The sequence below is a fragment of the Portunus trituberculatus genome, chromosome 13 (genome assembly GCF_017591435.1).
Source record: "Portunus trituberculatus isolate SZX2019 chromosome 13, ASM1759143v1, whole genome shotgun sequence".
Lineage (NCBI taxonomy): Eukaryota > Metazoa > Arthropoda > Malacostraca > Decapoda > Portunidae > Portunus > Portunus trituberculatus.
In genome coordinates this window covers 3,539,281-3,556,780 of record NC_059267.1, presented here as the reverse complement: position 1 = coordinate 3,556,780, position 17,500 = coordinate 3,539,281, and the positions used below count along the sequence as shown (strand labels likewise).

General features: G+C 40.9%; 1 protein-coding gene and 1 long non-coding RNA gene across 4 annotated transcripts in view; both read right to left on the bottom strand.

Moving 5' to 3' along the window:
* Window positions 1-7,235: 7,235 nt before the first annotated feature.
* Window positions 7,236-9,766, bottom strand: LOC123503249. Its single transcript, XR_006674378.1, has 3 exons — window positions 9,679-9,766; window positions 7,911-8,020; window positions 7,236-7,309 (listed from the first exon to the last, which is right to left on the bottom strand). It is a non-coding gene; the product is annotated as an uncharacterized LOC123503249 (long non-coding RNA).
* Window positions 9,767-17,158: 7,392 nt separating this feature from the next.
* LOC123503130 (putative inorganic phosphate cotransporter) overlaps window positions 17,159-17,500 on the bottom strand; it is a 15,310-nt gene continuing 14,968 nt past the window's right edge. For all 3 annotated transcript variants that reach the window (XM_045252630.1, XM_045252631.1, XM_045252632.1), the window contains one exon: window positions 17,159-17,500. This exon is cut by the window's right edge and continues 659 nt beyond it. The gene's annotated coding sequence lies outside the window, so the exon portion shown is untranslated.

The following is a 17,500-nucleotide window of genomic DNA, read 5'->3' as shown; positions in this document are numbered from 1 at the left end:
TTTATCACTCCCTTCCTTGCCACTCTCTTTCATTTCTCCTTGTCTCTATTCCTTCCTTTATTTCCTCTCTCTTCTTTCATTCTCTCCCATATCCTGGTTTTTATTTCCATCTTTCCCCTTTCCTCTCCCCACTTGCCTCCAGGCCTTCCCTCTTCTTCTTCTTCTTCTTCCTCCTCTTCCTCCTCCTCCTCCTCCTCCTCCTCCTTCTCCTCCACCCATACTTTCTCCCTCCTTTTCTTTCCTACAATGCAAACCTCTCAAAACATCGACTTTCAATTTGAGAGAGAGAGAGAGAGAGAGAGAGAGAGAGAGAGAGAGAGAGAGAGAGAGAGAGAGAGAGAGAGAGAGAGAGAGAGAGAGAGAGAGAGAGAGAGAGAGAGAGAGAGAGAGAGAGAGAGAGAGAGAGAGAGAGAGAGAGAGAGAGTAAAATTTAAGAAAAACAAGATGACGTAATGAAATCTTTGAAAACCTGAAAAAAATAAACTTGTATAATCTCTCTCTCTCTCTCTCTCTCTCTCTGGTCGTGTTTAAACTTCCTAACTTGGTAATGAAAGAAAACGAGATTAGCTAAGAGTGACGTGGTGTGGTGGGGGTAACTTTAAACTTTTCTCTTCCTTTCCTCAGTCTACATCGCTTATTAGGCGTCTGGGAGAGCCACTGCACTGCTGTTTCCCCTCCCTCCTGTCCCATACACACACACGTACTTTGAATAATTAAACAACTCTCTCTCTCTCTCTCTCTCTCTCTCTCTCTCTCTCTCTCTCCAAAGAGCAAAATATCACTACACAGTCATAAACCCTCATGAAAACACTATTAACTTCCATTACGCCCTGTCGTAGTAATTCAAGATAAGACACTGAAACTTAAAAGGAATACCTCTCTCTCTCTCTCTCTCTCTCTCTGAAGGGGCAATCTGGCGGCAAAACACGTTCAATCTCACAACAATGACAAACTAAACAAAAGATAATCGCAATATCAACACGAGAGGATATACAACACCTGCTTCGTCTCTACTGGCTCTCCCGTCCCACCCTCTTCCTCAGTCTCCCTTCCCCTCGCTGGCTTATGATCGTCAGCCCGTCACACAAAACAAACACATGACGATCGCTGCTGACAAGAGAACACGAGGGTTGTGAAGAAAAATAATAAATTGGTATTTCATTGTCTTGTTGATGACTCTTCCCCCTTCCACCTAGAGAGAGAGAGAGAGAGAGAGAGAGAGAGAGAGAGAGAGAGAGAGAGAGAGAGAGAGAGAGAGAGAGAGAGAATCCAGACAGACAACCAAGCGTGAATACATACATATTATACATATATACTACATACATGCATACACACACACTAGACAGGCAGCCAGCCAGACAGACACAGACAGACAGACAGACAGACAGACAGACAGACAGACACACACAGACAGATACACAGACAGACAGACAGACAGACACACAGACAGACAACCAGACAAACAGACAGACAGATACAAACGTTCCAACAAATGTAAAAAGGATACACACACACACACACACACACACACACACACACACACACACACACACACACACACACACACACACACACACACACACACACACACACACACACGTTTTAATTTTTCCCAGTGAATTTATGAAGGTTGTTATCAGAGAGAGAGAGAGAGAGAGAGAGAGAGAGAGAGAGAGAGAGAGAGAGAGAGAGAGAGCAAAAAAGTGGCCAGACAGCAGAGCCACCCAAACGTCTCGCCTTCCACAGGTAAATCTAATAAGGAGAGTCCCTTCCTCTACTCTGCTGCCCTTGAATCCATTACCTCCTGTTTACCTTTACCTGATTACACCCAATTGAAGGTATGGCGACTTCTACACCCCCCCTTCTCTCTCTCTCTCTCTCTCTCTCTCTCTCTCTCTCTCTCTCTGGACCCTTGATAATGATTAAGGAACCCAAGGCAATAATCAGCGTATTAGAGAGAGAGAGAGAGAGAGAGAGAGAGAGAGAGAGAGCATTGGATTCCCTGTCGTAGTGAGTTCCCAGTGGGAGGCGCCCAGGGGAGTGACGGGGTCCTCTGCGGTGAACGGCCTGAAGGAGAAGCGATGGGGGGAAATATCTAGGGGAAGGGAACGTGTCTCTCTCTCTCTCTCTCTCTCTCTCTCTCTCTCTCTCTCTCTCTCTCTCTCTCTCTCTCTCTCTCTCTGTGTGTGTGTGTGTGTGTGTGTTATGCCCTCTCGCAATACCTCTAATCATTTTGTCCCCTACACACACACACACACACACACACACACACACACACACACACACACACACACACACACACACACACACACACACACACACACACACACACTCATCTTCAGCCTCTATGGTTCCTTTGCAGTACAGAGACCCTCACGCAAACACAATCACACACACACACACACACACACACACACACACACACACACACACACACACACACACACACACACACACACACACACACACACACACACGATATACCTTCCAATTAGAAACAGATACAGTCACACGCCACACAGAAAGGGGCCGAGATAAAGAGGGGACGAAATAGAGAGAGAGAGAGAGAGAGAGAGAGAGAGAGAGAGAGAGAGAGAGAGAGAGAGAGAGATTGGTAAGGGTACAGGAGGAAATGGTACATATACAGCAAGGGGAAGGCGAGGTACAGAGGGAAATAATACAAGAACTACGTGCAGAGGAGAAAGTTACAGGAAACAAGGTACAAAGAAGGTGCAAAAGGAAAATTGTGGAAAAAAAATCGAGGTGTGGGAAGGAAAAATAAGAAAATACATAGAGAGAAAATAAAGGAAAAATTTAACTACTATTATAGAAGAGGAAAATACAGAAAGAAGTGGTACAGAAAACAAGGTACAGAGGACAAACGGTACACAATGACAGGACGTGGTACAGGATGAAAGGAAATGGTACAAAATGAATGGAAATGGTACAGATTGAAAGAAAACGATACACAGTGAAAGGATATGGTACACAATGAAAGAAAATGGTACAGATTGAAAGGAAATGTTACAGAACGAAAGGATATGGTACAGAACGAAAGAAAATGGTACACAATGAAAGGAAATGGTACAGAAAACGAGATAGAGAGAGAGAGAGAGAGAGAGAGAGAGAGAGAGAGAGAGAGAGAGAGAGAGAGAGAGAGAGCAATTCCAGAAGACAGTACTTAATTAAATGGGAGAATTAACAGCAAGGAAAAAAAATGAAAAAAAGAAGGAAGGAAGGAAGGAAGGAAGGAAAGAAAGAAGGAAGAAGGAACACGAGGCAATAAAGGAGATGAGAAAAGTGGCAACCTTATTAAAGAAAGAAGTACTGTAACTGGATTATCTCTCTTTATTTCACATCTTTTATTTACATTATTAATCCGACTTAGAGAGAGAGAGAGAGAGAAAGAGAGAGAGAGAACCCTACATAAAATCACAAAACCAAGCATAAAACAAATACCAAATAACAATAAATAGAAAAAAAAAAGAGAGAGAAAAACCCTCCTTTTAATTAACCCCAATACATCTTAACCTTTCGCTATCATTAGCAACAAAACCTGCACCCTCCTCGCGCCATCCACAACGCTAATTACTTCCACAGATTCCGCCTTCCCAGTTGCGCCAACCTAACAAACTCTAGTGATTAGCTTTACAAGACCCCGTTGTGCGTCGTAGCCTTTCCTTTCTCAACTTTCTCCCTCCTCTAGCACGCAGCACCTCCCAGCCTCCTCCCTGTTCCTCCGTGACCGTCCCTGCTTCTCCCTGCTCCTCCCTGTCCCTCCTCTGCCCCTGCCTGCCTCTCAAACACTTCTCCAGCACACTTTACCTCACACTAATGTACTCCCGGCCACTCTAACACGCTACTAATGCACTTTTTATGGTCTCCAAGGATGTCTGGCCGTGGCTCGAGCTTGGGCAAGACTGTATACATACCTCTCTCTCTCTCTCTCTCTCTCTCTGTGTGTGTGTGTGTGTGTGTGTGTGTGTGTGTGTGTGTGTGTGTGTATAGGGTACACATAAATGACCCTTAGGAGAGAAGACGGAGGAAAAGGAAGACTATAAGGAGGAGGGAAAGAAGGAGATGTAATATGGACCAGGAAGAAAGGTACAAGGAAACGAAGAGGAGGAGTAGGAAGCAGCGAAAGTAAGGAGGAGGAGGAGGAGGTGAAGGAAGAGGTGAAGGAGAAGAGAATGAAGTGGTATAAAGAAAGAACAATAAAAGGGAGCCAACGCAGGAAGCAATACGAATAACACGAAGATAAAAGCGAAGCAGAAATTAAGGAATAAGAAAATGGAAGTCAAAATGAAAAAAAAACAAAGTTAAATGAAAAAAAAGCAAAAAAAAAAGGAGTATAAAAAACAAAATATCAGAAAAATAATACAAGATAAACATGAATTAACAGGAAAGAGTAAAAAACAACAAAAAATAATAAATAATACAAGAAAACCATGAATTAACAGGAAAAAGAGGAAAATAATAGAAGAATACAAAATAAACATGAATTAACAGGAAAAAGAGGAAAAAAAACATCAGAAAAATTATACAAAACAAACATGAATTAACAGGAAAAACAGTAAAAAAAAAAACACAGAAAAAATATACAAAACAAACATGAATTAACAGGAAAAACAGTAAAAAAAAAAACACACAGAAAAATTATACAAAACAAACGTGAATTAACAGGAAAACAAACTCAGTAAAAGGAAAACACGGGAGAATTAACTAAGAAGAGCATTGTTCCCAAGTTCTCGTGTTCTGAAGCAAATTTCCTGACGTAATAACAAGATTAAGATTCTAAATAAGAAGTCATCCTCTGAAATCCTTCCAGTTACATAATTAGAGAATGGAGGCTCTCTCTCTCTCTCTCTCTCTCTCTCTCTCTCTCTCTCTCTCTCTCTCTCTCTCTCTCTCTCTTCCAGGTACCCCAGCATAATGAGAAGAGGAGGAGGAAGAGGAGGAGGGGGAGGAGGAGACAGGACAAAGAGAAGTGGAGGAGGATCATGAGTATTAATTCCAATGTAGTAGTAGTAGTAGTAGTAGTAGTAGTAGTAGTAGTAGTAGTAGTAGTAGTAGTAGTAGTAGTAGTAGTAGTAGTAGTAGTAGTAGTAGTAGTAGTAGTAGTAGTAGTAGTAGTAGTAGTAGTAGTAGTAGTAGTAATTAAATAAAACATCAAAATAATAGACAAAAAAAATGACTAGACTGTTTACAAAGATCGAAATAAAAAGCAAAAAGGGACAAAACGACGCATTTCATGACACCAGGAAGCAAGGAAGCGAGGAGGCAGCAAGGAAGAAGGAAGAAGGAAGAAGAATGACAATAACAACACATACTACTATCTCCACGACTAATCTCTTACTACTACTACTACTACTACTACTACCACTGCTATTACTACTAATCTCTAACTACTACTACCACTAATACTACAAATAATCTCTTTCTACTACCACTAATGTTACTAATAATCTCTCGCTACTACTACCAATACTATTACTACTAATCTTTAACTACTACTACCACTAATACTACTACAAATATTTCGCTACTACTACCACTAATGCTACAAATAATCTTTTACTACTACTACCACTACTACTACCACCACTACTACTACTACTACCGGGACACAGGGAGGGAATTAGACTGGTTAAGCTGTGTAGGTTAAGTTGCATCAGATCGCGTTGGATACCACAGAGTGAGCTACATTACATCCTGGCCCAGTTCAGCGGTGTTTCTAAACTAACACTTCTTTGCTTCACATCCACTCTTTCAAAAGGCTTTATTTAAATCTACACCAGTTTTTTAATGTGTTCTTTTATGGTTCTAGTGAAAGATTAACATGATTTATATATTACTCTCTTGAAAACCCAGTTCATCATCTCTGTGGCCTTGGAAAACAGTAATGGTGAGAGAGCAGAGCGTTTCTGAATGCCGAAATAAGCGACGCCCTCACACTTGTGCCTTTGACCGAGGACACACACACCCCTAACTGTTATCTCCCGTTATCTCCTGTAGCCCCGCACAGGCCATTCCAGCCCACCATCCGGCCCGCCATAGAGCTGCAGTGCCAGATCAAATTGTGGGAATCCGGTTACTAAAGGGGAGGAACAAGCGAAATCCGGTCAGTGTTTGAAATCACTTTGGGATATGGCTGTTTGCAAAGGCCATGTATGTTTAAACGAAAACGGAATACAGAAAACCAAAATTGAAAGCAAGGCATTCTTTACCACATCCTAAACTAACCACACCGGACTTAAAAACGTGTTAATGAAGGCTGACGATTACAGAGATACAGAAAGGAACGGAATGGAATATGGGAAATAAATAAATAAATAAAACCAAGGCATTTTTCTCTTGCGTAACCTAAACACATCAACTTAAAGACGTGTTCGTGTAAAGGATGTCTAACGATCACAGAAATACATAACGAAACGGAATGAAATATAGAAATAAAAATTAAAACCAAGGCATTTTTTCTCCTACCTAACCTAACCACACGAACTTAACTCCTTCAGTACCATGACACATTTCCATATTCATTCTGCTTGAGATTTGATTTTATGCACCTTCAGGAAGTTATGTAGGAGGTTAAAATAGTGAAGGGACTGGCCATTAATCTTCTGACCTCCATAGACCCTTCCTAATGTCAATAAAATGGTCTAATCACATCCAAAACTCAAGGTAAAAATGTGTCTCAGTACTGAAGGGGTTAAAGACAGTTTGTACAGTAAAAGGCTGACGAATACAGAAATACACAACGGAATGGAATGGAATACAGAAAATAAAAAGAAACTAAAAGCAAGGCTCTTACCTAACCTAACCTAACCAACTGACAGGGCGTGTTGATGTAACTGTAATAAAAGGTTGACGAAGGGACACCTGACGCCCAAACTTCCCTTACTGGTAACCGCTAGCCAAAAATACACTTGTGCCGTGGCGAGGTGACAGTAAAGACTCAAGACAGACTAACCAGCGACACTTAACCTTACTAGACAAGTGGGAACAAAAAAGACCAAACATCTGATTAGCTAAACACAGTAATCTTGCCACTTAACCCCTTGAGTGCCATGACGCATTTCCGCATTCATTCTGCTTACTATTTGTCACACACACACACACACACACACACACACACACACACACACACACACACATTTATAAGTGCAAATATTTCCGACTTATAACATACGAGATCACAATAGCTGCTATCTTACACTGAACAGACTAATGTATTACTTGGAGTTGGTGGCGTTCAAAGGTGTGTGTGTTGGGGCGTTACTTCACCTTAGCCACGTTTCAACCTGAGTGCCTGCAGTGACGTAAGAGGATGGAGGAGGAGGAGGAGGAGGAGGAGGATGGGGAAGAGGTGGAGGATGGGGACGAGGAGGAGGAGGAAGAAGAAGAGGAGGAGGAGGAGGAGGAAGAGAACATTCTTTTAATATTACCTCTAGGGAATGTATGCAGAATGCGGATATACAAGAAAGCCGCTGTGATTAGGGCGAGATAGAAGAGAAGAAAAGGATGAACAGTATGACTACGATGAAGACGATAAGGAAGAGGATTATGATCAGGAAGGCAAAAAAAAAGGAAAGGTATGACTATGAAGAGAATTGAGAAGAGGAGGAAGAGGATTATGATAGAAAGGAAAAAGAATTGAATGGAATGGCTATGAAGAGAATTGAGGGGAGAAAAAAGAGGATGATTAGGAAGAGAAAGAATAGGGGAATGAAGAGGATTATGAGTAAGGAGGGAGAAAAGATTATTACAAGGGGAAGAAGAGACGAGTATGAGTAGAGAAAGAAGAGAAGGAAGAGAAGGAAAAATGTATCCCCTTAAATAAAACACATAATGAGAGCACGGAAGCAGAGAAACACCGCATGATGGCAAAATATAAACGACAATTAACTCACTTGTACGTGGGAGGTGAAGGGAAGGGCAGGGCAAGGGTGGGGAGCGGAGAGGGAAGGCTGGCAACGCACCTCAATCCCTGCCCTCCACTGCGCACCATATATCACCACCACTGCGGAGAATACAATAATTAGTGGGTGAAGTTTATTGCAATACAGAAGCTACATGATCGTATCCTTACAGCACTCTAATCTATTCAACACTGCATTCACCAGCGAGACTTAATCCACTTCCTTTGGTTACGTGTAATGAATAGTGTTGGATGAGGAACAAGGTGATTCATAACCCCTTGGTTATTCTACCCTTGTTATAGACCGGGAGCGGCATTTACGAGCGATCTTTTCCTTTTTATTCTTGTTTTACCCTTGCTGTCCCCTACAATACATATAAAAGTGCTATTCTTAACCCCTTCAATACTATGACACGTTTTCATATTCATTCTGCTTACTATTTGATGATTTATTCAGCTTCACAAACCTATGTTGGGATTGAAATAGTGAGGACTCTGGCAATTAATCTTCTAACCTCCACAGACCTTTCCTAATGTCAATAAAATGTTTCTGATCACACCCAAAACTCATGGTAAAAATGCCTCCCAGTACTGAAGGGGTTAACACGATGAAGCTCCTCTATTGACAGGAATACATCATTGGTGGTGCTGTGACGCCAGAGTTGAATCATCTATCACTCACCACTAATTCCCTTATCTTCGCTTTGTCCTTATTACCGGGGATACTTCGGTAAATAAGACAAAACACGCCTCTCTATTTACTGATATTTTCGGCTCTTAACCCCAACAGATCACCACTCAATACTCAGGATGTGACACGAAGCAATAGTTTAGACTCGATAAGCGTAAGAGCTAAGACAGAAAAAGTATTAGTTCTCTGTTTGAGTAAATAAATGGATAGAAAATTAAGAAAAATATTAGTTCCCTGTCTGAGTAGTGAATTAATGGATCAAAATTAAGAAAAGTGTTAGTTCCATGTTTGTGTAATAAAAAAAATGGGTCAAAATTAAGAAAAATATCAGTTCTCTTTTTGACCTGTAAACAAATGGATCAAAATTAAGAAAAGTATTGGTTCCCTGTTTGAATAGTAAATGAATGTATACAAAATTAAGAAAAATATTAGTTTCTTGTTTGAATAGTAAAAAAAAAGAACCAAGAATTAAGAAAAAGATTAGTTCCTTGTTCGAGTAGTAAATAATTGGATCACAACTAAGAAAAATATTAGTTCCTTGTTTAAGTGGTAAATAATGAACTAAAACTCAGTAAACAGTAGGTACGTAGAGCAGCTATTAGATCCAGAGAAGAGACAAGAAGGTATTGGTTCACTAGTTTTGTAGTAAATGAATGTATTAACCCTTTCAGTACTGGGACGCATTTTTACCGTGAGTATTGGGTATGATTAGACGATTCTTTTTAGATTAGGAAGGGTCAGAAGATTAATGGGCAGCGTCTTCACTATTTCAATCCCAACATAAGTACCTGAAACCTTATAAAATCACCAATTAGTAAGCCGAATGAATATAGAAACGCGTCATGGTACTGAAGGGGTTAACACTAATCAGGTAGCTTGAACCGAGTCATAAGGAAACTCTGAAAAAACAAGCTAATCTAATAACGAGAATATAAGGCACAATAAGTAGGTATGAACGTACAGGTATACAAACACTGCCACCTGTAACAATGGCGGCCACTTGTACCTTACTTATTTAACGATCTATCAACATCTAGGCTAGAAATACAAGTACAACCAAAGTTACCACCTGTGTGTGTCCTTTCCTCTCTCGCGTCACGGTCACAACACAAAAAAGAAACACTAGAATACTATACAACTCAGCAGTAACACTTCCCAGGCATTGAGGGTTGAGAAGTGAAGTATAATGTAGGAGACGAGACTGATGCCTTGGCCGCCTCCGATTGGTTCATCATTGAGTCACGTCATTGCTGGAGATACCTCTGCTAGTTGCTCTTACGCTGGTATACTTAAACATGTCTGCGCTTAACCTCTACTGTTTCAAAAGGCTTTATTTAAGTTTATACGAGATTTTTAAGGTGTTTTTACGGTTCTAGAGGCAGAGTGACAAGATTTCTACATTATTAATTGGAGAAATACTTTTGAAAATCTTGCTACTCATCTCTGTGGCCTTGGGAAATAGTCGTGATGAGAGAACAATTAGCGTTTTTGAAGACTTACTCAATACTTCCTTCAGCTGTAACTCTTGAGAGGAGAGAGTGGAAATAGTGAACGGAGGAATACAGAGGAGGTGGTGGAAAGGAAGAAAAGTAATGGAAGGGTGAAGGTGAGGAGAAATGAGAGGAAAAGGTAGGTGTGACGTGACTAACCATTGTGTCACGTGATCATCCATTCTCTCTCTCTTTCCCTCGTTCTCTCGTTTTCTGTGTTACGTTGCTGTCACATTTTTCTTTAAGTCTCCCTCTATTCTGTTTATATATTATTGACTTTATTCTTTTTTGTGGGAAGTGAGAGGTTGGAGGTGTGTTTTAATTGGTGCATCTGTTGAGAGAGAGAGAGAGAGAGAGAGAGAGAGAGAGAGAGAGAGAGTCAAGATGGTATACGAAACAATCATAATTTTTCTCCCTCTCATTGGACACAACCCACCCTCTCTCTCTCTCTCTCTCTCTCTCTCTCTCTCTCTCTGCTTAAAAAAATGAAAGGAAAGGTTAATGCAAATATTTCTAACCCCGCTAAAAGTAAATAAATGAACAAATAAAAAAAGTGAGTGAATGATATAAAGAAAAAGATGGAGAAAGGGAAGAGCAGAGTGGCACCGAATGCTTTCATCCAAAATCTTGAGAGAAAATGAAGAAAGAAACATATGAATTTCTATCACAAATCTGAAAATCCTCCTCCTCCTCCTCCTCCTCCTCCTCCTGCTTCTTTTCCTCCCCATCCTCTTGCTCCTCCTCCTCCTGCTTCTTCTGCTCCTCCTCCTTTAGCCTACTTTACCCAATTTCTCCTCCACCTCCTCTTTCCTTCCTCCTCTTCCATTTTACTCTTCTTTCGAGTCTTTGTCTCCTCCTCCTCCTCCTCCTCCTCCTCCTCCTCCTCCTCCTCTTCTGCCTCCCTCCGGATATTCAGTCCTTGCCTTGTTTGTGCATTTGTATATTTACGTATGAGAGAGAGAGAGAGAGAGAGAGAGAGAGAGAGAGAGAGAGAGAGAGAGAGAGAGAGAGAGAGAGAGAGAATATATCCTCTCAACGAAATATGTGTAGAATTTTTGTATTTTTAGTTCTCTCTCTCTCTCTCTCTCTCTCTTGGATAAAGTTAAGAGAAGAAGAATATTCAAAGAAGAAGAAAAAAAGAAGGAGAGAGAGAGAGAGAGAGAGAGAGAGAGAGAGAGAGAGAGAGAGAGAGAGAGAGAGAGAGAGAGAGAGAGAGAGAGAGAGAGAGAGAGAGCAACACACACCAGCAACAATTATCACGGATGCATTTTACACCTGTAGTGACACCTGGCATAATTAGATTACCTGTAGCGGAAGGTAATTAGCACCTGCGCAGGAATCCGGAACACCACCGCGAGGAAACGGCAAACCAACGGACGAACACACAAACTAACGAACCTATGGCGACACAAGGTAAGGGAGGTGATAAGAATGCAACAGTTTAGACTACCCTTAAAATTGCATCGTTTTCTTTTTTTTTTTTTTTTTTTTTTTTTAGATTTCAAGTGAGGGAAATATTTTGTTTTACGCGACATTTTTGTTATAAGAATTCTATTATATGTTTTTGTTTGTTGATTTGTAAAAGAAAATGGGTAGTTTATGGTGATCTGTAGTGGTGGTAGTAGTAGTAGTAGTAGTGGTGGTAGTGGTGTGGTGGTGGTGGTGGTGGTAGTGGTAGTAGTAGTTGTTGTAGTAGTAGTAGTAGTAGTAGTAGTAGTAGTAGTAGCAGTAGTAGCAGTAGTAGTAGTAGTAGTAGTATTAGTATTAGTAGTAGTAGTAGTAGTAGTGGTAGTAGTAGTAGTAGTAGTAGTAGTAGTAGTAGTAGTAGTAGTAGTAGTAGTAGTAGTAGTAGTAGTAGTATTATTATTATTATTAGTAGTAGTAGTAGTAGTAGCATCACCACTAAAAAGTCCTCACACCTTCCTTTCCTTCCCGCCAGAGTGCAAAAGTGACTCTCCAGTTCGTCATTTTCTGTTGTCACCTGCTATCCATATTGACTTTCGACACGTCCATATTTTTATCACCATTTTTCACACCTCTTACATTTCGAAACACACACACACACACACACACACACACACACACACACACACACACACATGTAATCGCCTTATAGTCAGGTATTTCCAGCGTTACAGCACAAACCTTCACTGTAACTTTCAATATTTTAACCACACACCGCTATGGAGCTGGTGATGGTGGTGGTAGTAGTGGTGGTGGTGGTGGTGGTGGTGGTGGTGGTTTCTTATAGGCTTGTACCACACACCACACACCACCACACACCACCACCATCACTTCTACCTCTTGCAGTATCTAGTATCATTAATTTCCATCAGGTTTTAATTCCTGTTATGCATTCATGTACGTACTTCACCACTAACACCACCACTAACACCACCACCACCACACAATAAACTACGAGAAACATAACCACTTATACCACTACATGTACCACCACCACCGCACCACAAACATCACCAGACACATCACCACTACAAATACCGCTACTACCACACACCACACCAGTACCACCACCAACACCACCACTACCACCACCACCACCACCACCACCAACAACAACAACAACAATACTAATCACAACACTACACTGTCCAAAACCTTTATCTTCTTCCCCTTCCCTTCACCTGAAAGGAGACTAGGAGAACAAGTGAGAGGAGAGCAGGTGAGAGGAGGAAGAGGTGAGAGGAAAACAGGTAAGAGGAGGAGGTAAGAGGAAACAGGTGAGAGGAGGAGAGGTAAGAGGAGAACAGGTGAGAGGAGAGCAGATGAGAGGAGAGCAGGTGAGAGGAGGAGCAGGTGAGAGGAGGAAGAGGTGAGAGGAGGAGGTAAGAGGAAACAGGTGAGAGGAGGAGCAGGTGAGAGGAGGAACAGCTAAGAGGAGAGGAGATGAGAGGAGAGCAGGTGAGAGGAGGAGCAGGTGAGAGGAGGAACAGGTAAGAGGAAAACAGGTGAGAGGAGGAGGTAAGAGGAAACAGGTGAGAGGAGAGCAGGTAAGAGGAGGAGCAGGTGAGAGGAGGATAGGTAGCGGCAAACTAAAACTAACAGGCAGTGCGTTGAAATAAAAAGTGTCGCTTCCTCTCTCGCCGACAAAGCTAACGAGGTAACTTTATGAAATACGGCGTGACCTCTAGCCAAATATAAATGGAATTACAATCTGCACTTAAACGAAAAGGTGGTGGTAGTAGTAGTAGTAGTAGTAGTAGTAGTAGTAGTAGTAGTAGTATAGGAACAATCTTTCAACATTTCAGTTCCGGATAAAATAATACAGCGCCATTGAAACACTGTCAAAATTTATGGTGCCTTGAAGCTGCGCATGAAATCAGTCTGCTACACGACACACATCCCTTTCATTCTGCCTGCTTGTTAAACACACACACACACACACACACACACACACACACACACACACACACACACACACACACACACACTAACAAAGCATTTGGTCATACAATCCTCACAAGTTTCCCTTTAAAACACTTAACATGGTACCATTTTCTCTCATTCCAGAGCCCCTCACTTGCAAACAATTTTAAGACCTCACCGCCTCTTACATCTCCTGAGAAGTGCGTGGGCAGACATCGCCAGGAAATACGGACTGGAAGGGATAAATTGATAATAAAGATAGTATTTTCCAGACCAGGGTTGTAATACTAATATAATGCTTACGTTTGTTACAATGAGGATGATTATGGTGTGCTGAAATAAATAGACCGTAATACTGTTAACGTACATAACAATAGTTGAAATACAGCGTAAAAGAGAACATAGAGGCTGGACATTGAGTAGATGGGAACAATTTTAGAGAAAGATAGGGAGAAAGTAGCAGTAATAGAAGCAGAAAACAACAACAAGGAGAAGATAAAGGACGTAATGGTGCTTTTTATTTTTTTGTATGGAGTAGGGGAAGCTTGGGGGCAATAAAGAATAAAAAAGAAAGGCCCACTTGATCGCCAGTTCTCTAAAAGTTTAAGAGAGTTAGCCAAAATTCTGGGAAAAATGTCTTGATATTGAAAAAGAGGACGAAATATTAAGAAAAATTATATCATGATTAAATACACGAAAAAAAAGTGTCAGATATAAATACAGGAAAAGGCAAATAAGGTGAAAATATTAAGAGATGAAGAAATGTGAATATATATGTATGTTTATCTTTCGCAAATAGGAATTGATCGGAAAATTCAAATATGTCAGAATTATTAATGACTCGGAAAACATGCAAAATATATCCAAACACTGATGGGTGAAAAATTATATTGCAATAAACATGAAACTCGGAGGAAACATGACACACACACACACACACACACACACACACACACACACACACACACACACACACACACACAGTCGGATTCTCAAGGCTGTTTCTAATAATGATAATAAAGAAATCTTGTTAATCTGTCACTGGAACTATAAAACCATCCTTAAAAATCAAAGTACCGTCAACTAGAGCCTTTTGAAAGTAGTGAAGGCGCAGCGCAGAGGTGTTTGGGAATAGTCATCAGTCTGCATGTGATGGGCGAGTGAGATCTGCCATCCACCATCCCGAAGTAAGAGCACGCCAAACTGAGCCTTCTCGGAGCTGCAAGAGGTGATCTGATGCAGGGGTTCTGAGTCTCGCTTATTAGAAACATGATCTCATAATCTCATCCCGCGGCAAGATGTCCAATAAGGAATCGTCTCTCACCCGGAGATTTTCTTTGATTCTTCCTCCTCCTTGTAATGCTGACTCTTAAAACGCTCTCTCTCTCTCTCTCTCTCTCTCTCTCTCTCTCTCTCTCTCTCTCTCTCTCTCTCTCTCTCTCTCTCTCTCTCTCTCTCTCTCTCTCCCTTGACTTCCTTTAAGCACTGTATTTGTCAGAATTAACTATCAATGATGAAATTAATCTCTTCGGTACCAAGACGAGTTATCATATTCATTCTGGTTACTATTCGGCGATTTTGTAAAGATTCAGAATCATATGTTAAGATTAGAATAGTGAAGACTCTGGCCATTAATCTTTTGACCTCCATAGACCCTTCCTAGTGCAAATAAAATCATTTAATCATACCCAAAAATCAAGGTAAAATATGCGTTCCAGTGTTGAAGGGGTTAATTATGATAACAGAAAACAGGAAGACAAATAATGTCCCTCTCTTTCCCTTCACTCTCCTTGTCATCTGTACGCACAATTGCCAAAACAAACCGTGATATCATGACATAATTAACGAAGTGGAAAGCCAAACTAACTAAACATAATCACGTGGAAGCAAATAGTGTTTCATTCCTTTCTCTTCACTCTGACTTCCATGTCTGTAGGAACCAAATCAAACAATGACGTTACAAATTAACCCAACACCACACAAAAACAAACAAACAAACGGAGAGCGAAACTGAACATAATCAAATGAAAGCAGCGTTTCCTTTTGTTCTTTTCTTCTCTTCACTCTTCCGTCCATGTCTGTATGAACCAAAACAAACAATGACGTCACATCAAATTAACATCAAAATAAAAACAAAAACAGAGCGAAACTAAACATAATCAAGTGAAAGCAAATAGCGTTTCCTTTTCCTTCCAACTCTACACGGCATTACCAAAACAACACCACGACATCACGAACAAAATTATCCAGGCGTAAAGCAACACCATTAATTAACTGCCGGGCTGTAGTGGGCGCCAATAATGAGAGGGTGTGACGCACGAAGAACAAATAGGAGTAAACTTTTTGACTCTTCTTGCTTATGAAACTTGGCGGAATGCTGTGGTGGAAGTTAAGAGTGTTAATTTGGAAACGCGCCACTGACAGCGAGAAAAATGATGAAGCAGTGGAATGAAGTATTTTAGCGCATCTAGTGTTGAATTTGCTAAGTAAGGTTGTTCAGATGAAAGTAATATTATGAAGGATGGAAGTAAGAGCAGTTCAGAGCAACGCAAGGGACAAGTAGCAGCAGACTTGTTGGTCCTTTAAGAGGTGGTTTGCAATCAACTATGCGCTGTCTATATAAAGTGAAAGAAAATGGAGAATGAAAATCGAGGAAGAGAAGGAGGAGGAGGAGAGACAGGAGGAGGAGGAGGAGGAGGAGGAGGAGGAGGAGGAGGAGGAGGAGGAGGAGGAGGAGGAGGAGGAGGAGGAGGAGGAGGAGGAGGAGGAGGAGGAGGAGGACAACAACAATAACAGCAACAACAACAAATCTCTCTCTCTCTCTCTCTCTCTCTCTCTCTCTCTCTCTCTCTCTCTCTCTCTTTCTTTCTTTCTTTCTTTCTATACGTTTATGAGGACACTTACATCATAAATCCCACATATAACCCTCCTCCTCCTCCTCCTCCTCCTCCTCCTCCAGAACCGCCAAAAGGCTTCAATTTTCGGGGTCGACTCGTCACGGTGGAGGACAAATGGATCGCAGAGGGCAGGAAAGATTCAATTCACTCTTTAAAGTTCAAGGAGCTGATGGAAAGAATGAGACAAAGCGGAATGAAAAGACGAATACGGCAAAATAGAAGGAAAGGTTAAGGGAGGAGGATGGAAGTGAGGGAAGGGAGAAAATATTAGAAACCATGAAGAAAAGGATTGAAGTAGAGGAGGAGGAAGAGGAGGTATGGAATAATGGAGGAAAGAAGGAGGATATTACATGATTGGAAAGGAAAGGAAGAAGACAAAGGGAAAAGGAAAGATGAAAGGGAGGAAGTGATGAAATGATGAAAAGGAAGGAGAGGAAAAGAAAATATGATAAGTAGATGAAGTAAGGAAGAATAGATGGGGGAAAGAGGAAGGAAGGAAAGAAACGAATATATAGAAGGAGGGATGGAGAAAGGAAGGAAGAAGAGGAAGAAAACGAGATATGAGGTAGTAAGGAGTAGAGAAAGAGAATACATGGAAGAGGACGAGAGATGACAGAGATATAAATAGAAAAGGGAGAAGAGAAAAGGTAGTGAGGAGAAGAGAAAGGAAGGGAAGAGGGTGAAAAGAGGTAGCAGCAGTAGTAAAGTAGTGAAGTCACCATCAACACTACAGAATAAATACTAAACACCAAATTAGTCAGAATGTAGCAAAAAGTAACCAACAAAGTACTTTTATTAGTATTACAACAGTACACAGCTTTACTAAGGATTCTTCTACTACTAACTACAGAAACCGTGTCTACTTAAATCTCCCTACGACTGTGTACAGAATACTTAAGTACTACAATATAGAAAAAGGATCAACGAGAGAGCCTTATAATAGTATCTTAAAATTAGTTATCCTCAAGTGTCTTCTCTGCAGCAAAGTGTGATACAGAATAATTATAGAGTCAAATTCCATAACGATCTAATTTAACACTCTTCTTATAATGCGGTTTCTTTTCCTTGATCTTGTTTCGTTTTTGACTCACGTTTTCTTCATCTCCTCCCCGGTTTT